This window comes from Daphnia pulex, chromosome 5 (assembly GCF_021134715.1).
Source record: "Daphnia pulex isolate KAP4 chromosome 5, ASM2113471v1".
In the NCBI taxonomy this organism is placed as follows: Eukaryota; Metazoa; Arthropoda; class Branchiopoda; order Diplostraca; family Daphniidae; genus Daphnia; species Daphnia pulex.
Window position 1 is genome coordinate 9,990,664 of NC_060021.1, and position 6,415 is coordinate 9,997,078.

The 6,415-nt window shown below is 40.2% G+C and overlaps 2 long non-coding RNA genes across 2 annotated transcripts; one reads left to right on the forward strand and one right to left on the reverse strand.

Moving 5' to 3' along the window:
• Window positions 1-2,085: 2,085 nt before the first annotated feature.
• On the reverse strand, window positions 2,086-3,644 carry LOC124194491. The gene is made up of 6 exons (XR_006874831.1): window positions 3,509-3,644; window positions 3,103-3,229; window positions 2,935-3,039; window positions 2,717-2,866; window positions 2,533-2,632; window positions 2,086-2,461 (listed from the first exon to the last, which is right to left on the reverse strand). It is a non-coding gene; the product is annotated as an uncharacterized LOC124194491 (long non-coding RNA).
• On the forward strand, window positions 2,965-3,963 carry LOC124194492. The gene is made up of 2 exons (XR_006874832.1): window positions 2,965-3,050; window positions 3,115-3,963. It is a non-coding gene; the product is annotated as an uncharacterized LOC124194492 (long non-coding RNA).
• The last annotated feature ends 2,452 nt before the right edge of the window (window positions 3,964-6,415 follow it).

Below are 6,415 nucleotides of genomic sequence, written 5' to 3' on the forward strand. Positions count from 1 at the left end.
CCTATCTTGAAGCGACGATCTTGTAGTGGCGGCGGCGATCCTCCTTGGTCCTGGGTCTCATCTAGAGTACATAAAAAAAAGTATGGTTAGACACTTAGAATTAAAAAATATACCTGAGATCCATTGGCGAAGGTCCTAGCGTGCGGCGATCTTGAAGCGGCTCCGGTGGTGGCGGCGGCGGTGGCGGCGGCGATCCTCTCCAGTCTAAAGAAAATCCAAAAACATTAGTAAAAGAAGTCTAAGGCATTCAGAATCAAATGAAATGTACCTTCGACCCGTGGGCCAGGGTCCTATCTTGAAGCGACGATCTTGTAGTGGCGGCGGCGATCCTCCTTGGTCCTGGGTCCCATCTAGAGTACATAAAAAAAGTATGATTAGACACTTAGAATTAAAAAATATACCTGAGATCCATTGGCGAAGGTCCTAGCGTGCGGCGATCTTGAAGCGGCTCCGGTGGTGGCGGCGGCGGTGGCGGCGGCGATCCTCTCCAGTCTAAAGAAAATCCAAAAACATTAGTAAAAGAAGTCTAAGGCATTCAGAATCAAATGAAATGTACCTTCGACCCGTGGGCCAGGGTCCTATCTTGAAGCGACGATCTTGTAGTGGCGGCGGCGATCCTCCTTGGTCCTGGGTCCCATCTAGAGTACATAAAAAAAGTATGGTTAGACACTTAGAATCAAAAAATATACCTGAGATCCATTGGCGAAGGTCCTAGCGTGCGGCGATCTTGAAGCGGCTCCGGTGGTGGCGGCGGCGGCGGCGGCGGCGGCGATCCTCTCCAGTCTAAAGAAAATCCAAAAACATTAGTAAAAGAAGTCTAAGGCATTCAGAATCAAATGAAATGTACCTTCGACCCGTGGGCCAGGGTCCTATCTTGAAGCGACGATCTTGTAGTGGCGGCGGCGATCCTCCTTGGTCCTGGGTCCCATCTAGAGTACATAAAAAAAGTATGGTTAGACACTTAGAATTAAAAAATATACCTGAGATCCATTGGCGAAGGTCCTAGCGTGCGGCGATCTTGAAGCGTCTCCGGTGGTGGCGGTGGCGGCTGCGGCGGCGGCGAGGGCTGCGACGAGGGCGACGGCGATCCTCTCCAGTCTAAAGAAAATCCAAAAACATTAATAAAAGAAGTTGAAGGCATTTAAAATCGAATGAAATGTACCTTTGACCCGTGGGCCAGGGTCCTATCTTGTAGTGGCGGCGGCGATCCTCTCCGGTCCATGATCCTAATTACATCAACGACAAATGATGGATAAACTTTATAGTTTTTTTAAACCATAATCAATTAAGCAAAAATAGAATATATACAGCTAAAACATTGAATTTAGATTGCAATTTCCTGAAAGAAAAAAGGTTATTAGTTGACACGTTAGGGTTGGGGATTGCTAAAGACGAATTTTCTACACCACAGAGCTACCACAGTAAATTGGCAACTAACTCTATCGTGAACTTAAACCTTAACTTAGCTTAACCTACAATAGCCTTAGCTTAGCTTAACGGCTTAACTTACAATATCGTTAACTTATGCTTAACTTTAACCTTAATTAGATTGGCTTACTCTAATTATAAGTAGCTACTGGTGTGGACAACAAATAAGGTGAATCAATCTACGAACACTACAAAGTGCAGATGCAATTGTGCTGATATAGTGATGAGATAGTAAAACGAAATCTACGACACAAAACACTACAGATAAACCACGACAAATTGTGTAGGCAATGCATAAAACGAAATTAATCCAAGTGCAAAGGTGTGATCCGTGAAGATGCAAAACTACAGCAGCAAACTAGAGACAAGTGCACACCGTGCGAATACGTGGACTACTGAGCATTTTTTGGTCTCTGGAATGCCCATCGGCACGCCGATTTACCCCAGCAAAACCCCTGGAGGTATTTTTCAGTATTCGAGGTCAGATGAAAATGGAGCAATTGAAGGGAGGAGTAACCTTTATTGACCCAATTTGAACTCAACATCGTTTGGTAGCGAACAGCCTTGATACAGTTATTTTGTCTCTCCCCCCTTTAATCCTTGTGATGACGCGGGCTTGACAACATCATATCTATTTGAACTCAACATCGTTTGGTAGCGAATAGCCTTGATACAGTTATTTTGTCTCTCCTCCCCTTTAATCCTTGTGATGACGCTGGCTTGACAACATCATCTCACATTTCTGCAAGTCAACTCATGTAACTAAGAGTAAGTGTTAATTTCAAATGTTTCAAATGTGCTTCATGCATGCTGAGGGAGGGGGGGAATCTAATGCCAAAATGTTGACCTAATAAGTTATTTGAAGATAACGTAATTAATACTTAACTGGCTTATTCATTATCACAAAAGATAAAGATAGTTTTATTAGCTTAAAAATTTGCACAAATAATATTACCTAGCTAGAATACAGTCAGTCATGCTCCAACAATTTCACGAATGGCGTCACGAATGAAAGGCTTGACAATATTGACATCTGAATAAAGAGAAAAATGAAAGACATTTTTGTTTTGTTTTTGAAATGTGTCCACGGTTCCATGTGATTACTATTCTTTAAATGAGCCTCGCGGAATTTTTAATCTTGAACGAAGAATAACTTCGTAATCCAAGGACCATTCGGCAGCTGCTGTTGAATTGAAGATCACTTCTAAAGACCGGACCGAATATAATATAAAACAAGTTTGAAAGAAATTTTGAATGTGATGGCTGTTTCATCTTCTTCTTGGTTTACCTCAACTTCCAACTAATAATTTTAACTATAAACCCTAATACCAATGTGATTATTGGTACTTGGGCTGAAGTCGTTTTTTAACTTCGTAGAGTCCTAATCTCAAAGTGCTGCTTGTACTGGTCATCATGTTGGTCGTAGAAAGAGTGGCAGCTTTAAAAACAATGTAAATAAGAATTTAGGTCTAACAAATATTTCAAGCATTGCATAAATTGGCTTACTAATTTCTTTTGAAAAAATTTGAAGATTTGAGTCAAAAGTTTCCTCTTGCAAGCTGAACTATCGTTGATAGTGTACACTTCTCCTGCATAAGATGGCACTCAGACCTACAAGAAAGGTAGCTTAAAGTGAATTCATGAAAATTATGATAAGCAGTAAAATAGTGTGACCTCTTTTGTTAGAATAAAACGTATGCAGCATTCAGGACTTCCAATAGTTGGCCCAATTCAACATCCTGTTTTGAAATATTTCCATGCATGTGTCCATTTCATATTTAATGCCCCTTGCTATCTGTATCTGTTAAAATAAGTGAAAAATTTAGTGAGAGTTAAGGGAAACAGAAAATTCGGCAATAATTATGATATAGCTCATTGCTAAACTTTGTACGAAGCATTGCATGTGCACAGAAAAACATTGATTCTATCATGCAGATATTGGTGATTGAAAAGGGTAATAGTTGCAACAGGCCATCAGTTTCTAACACAGAAACTTTTTAAAAAAATTTGTTGATGCTTTATGCAGCTTTGCGCCCCAAAGGCCAAACCAACAGAATTTAGTCTTAAACAATAAAATTACTGTTTGCCTAGTTTCTTTCCATTTCACGTAGTCTTCAAAACAAAATTCTATAAGATAATGATGAGAAGATCAAAGTAATCTCAGTTATATTTAAATATATAATTTATTTTCTTCGGTGTTCGGTCTAACATCTCGCCACGTGGAAATAAGCCAGACGACAACAAGCAATCATGCATGATTCGATAGAGCAGTTCAAAATTCCTCTACTAGGTGGCCATAAAGAATAATTATTGCGGATTTTTCAAAATGGTGTTAATTAATCGTTATTTCATAATGACAAAATCAGGCAACTTCATTTAAGTTTAAAATTTAGCCGTCAGCAAGTAAAAATTCCCCCCAAAATAAATAAAATACACACTTGTTTATAAACTTGTTTATTTACAATTAACTAAGAAGAAGAGGGCTATTTTCTGGGCATTTCCACAGATTCAGAATTACTAGCAAATACCAACGGCCGGGCTGGTGAAAATCACAAATGTAACCAAATAAAGGAAAGTGTGTACTGTTTACTGTGTAGGGAAAGTACTGGCACTACCAGAGGCCCGGAGGGAACTGGGAACCTGGTGACGTAAGTCGCATAGCACAATGCACAATAACCTAGATCAATAGTTATCATGCTAGAGACTCAGTTCTAAACCGGAAGTAAGAAAAAAATCAATCGTTTGGCGAAAAGGAATCGAATTTCACAATTTTGAAAGATGAGCTCTGTTTCTAAAATTACAAGTTTTTGACTACAACATTATCCTTCCGTAAACCCGTAGTTTAAAATTGCTTTGGGAAGAAAAAATAGGCGTAGGCCGATACTGAAGTAGGCTATGTGGCGGACAATTTTCTTAAAACCCATGCCCTTCGACCAGTCTGTTAGTTAGCTGTTAGTCTTCCATTCCATTCCATTCCAGATTCCATTCCATTCCAGATTCCTTCCAGATTCCATTCCATTCCACATTCCATTCCATTCCATTCCACATTCCATTCATTCCACATTCCATTCCAGATTCCATTCCATTCCAGATTCCATTCCTTTCCAGATTCCATTCCATTCCAGATTCCATTCCAGATTCCATTCCAGATTCCATTCCAGATTCCATTCCATTCCAGATTCCATTCCATTCCAGATTCCTTCCAGATTCCATTCCATTCCAGATTCCATTCAATTCCAAATTCCATTCCATTCCAGATTCCATTCCAGATTCCATTGCATTCCAGATTCCATTGCATTCCAGATTCCATTCCATTCCAGATTCCATTCCAGATTCCATTCCATTCCAGATTCCATTCCATTCCAGATTCCATTCCATTCCAGATTCCTTCCAGATTCCATTCCATTCCAGATTCCATTCCATTCCAGATTCCATTCAATTCCAAATTCCATTCCATTCCAGATTCCATTCCAGATTCCATTCCATTCCAGATTCCATTGCATTCCAGATTCCATTCCATTCCACATTCCATTCCATTCCAGATTCCATTCCATTCCAGATTCCATTCCATTCCACATTCCATTCCACATTCCATTCCATTCCACATTCCATTCCAGATTCCATTCCATTCCAGATTCCATTCCATTCCAGATTCCATTCCATTCCAGAATCCCTTCCATTCCACATTCCATTCCATTCCAGATTCCATTCCATTCCAGATTCCATTCCATTCCAGATTCCATTCCATTCCAGATTCCATTCCATTCCATTCCATTCCACATTACATTCCATTCCATTCCATTCCACATTCCATTCCAGATTCCATTCCATTCCACATTCCATTCCAGATTCCATTCCATTCCAGATTCCATTCCATTCCAGATTCCATTCCATTCCACATTCCATTCCATTCCACATTCCATTCCATTCCACATTCCATTCCATTCCACATTCCATTCCATTCCACATTCCATTCCATTCCACATTCCATTCCACATTCCATTCCACATTCCACATTCCATTCCATTCCACATTCCATTCCATTCCAGATTCCATTCCATTCCAGATTCCATTCCATTCCAGATTCCATTCCAGATTCCATTCCATTCCAGATTCCATTCCATTCCAGATTCCATTCCATTCCAGATTCCATTCCATTCCAGATTCCATTCCAGATTCCATTCCATTCCAGATTCCATTCCAGATTCCATTCCATTCCAGATTCCATTCCATTCCAGATTCCATTCCATTCCAGAATCCATTCCATTCCACATTCCATTCCATTCCAGATTCCATTCCATTCCAGATTCCATTCCGTTCCAGATTCCATTCCATTCCAGATTCCATTCCATTCCATTCCATTCCACATTCCATTCCATTCCATTCCATTCCACATTCCATTCCACATTCCATTCCATTCCAAATTCCATTCCATTCCAGATTCCATTCCATTTCAGATTCCATTCCATTCCAGATTCCATTCCATTCCAGATTCCATTCCATTCCATTCCAGATTCCATTCCATTCCAGATTCCATTCCATTCCACATTCCATTCCATTCTATTCCAGATTCCATTCCATTCCAGATTCCATTCCATTCCAGATTCCATTCCATTCCAGATTCCATTCCAGATTCCATTCCATTCCAGATTCCATTCCATTCCAGATTCCATTCCATTCCAGATTCCATTCCATTCCAGATTCCATTCCATTCCAGATTCCATTCCATTCCAGATTCCATTCCATTCCAGATTCCATTCCATTCCAGATTCCATTCCAGATTCCATTCCATTCCAGATTCCATTCCATTCCAGATTCCATTCCATTCCATTCCACATTCCATTCCATTCCATTCCACATTCCATTCCACATTCCATTCCATTCCATTCCATTCCACATTCCATTCCATGCCAGATTCTATTCCATTCCAGATTCCATTCCATTCCAGATTCCATTCCATTCCAGATTCCATTCCATTCCAGATTCC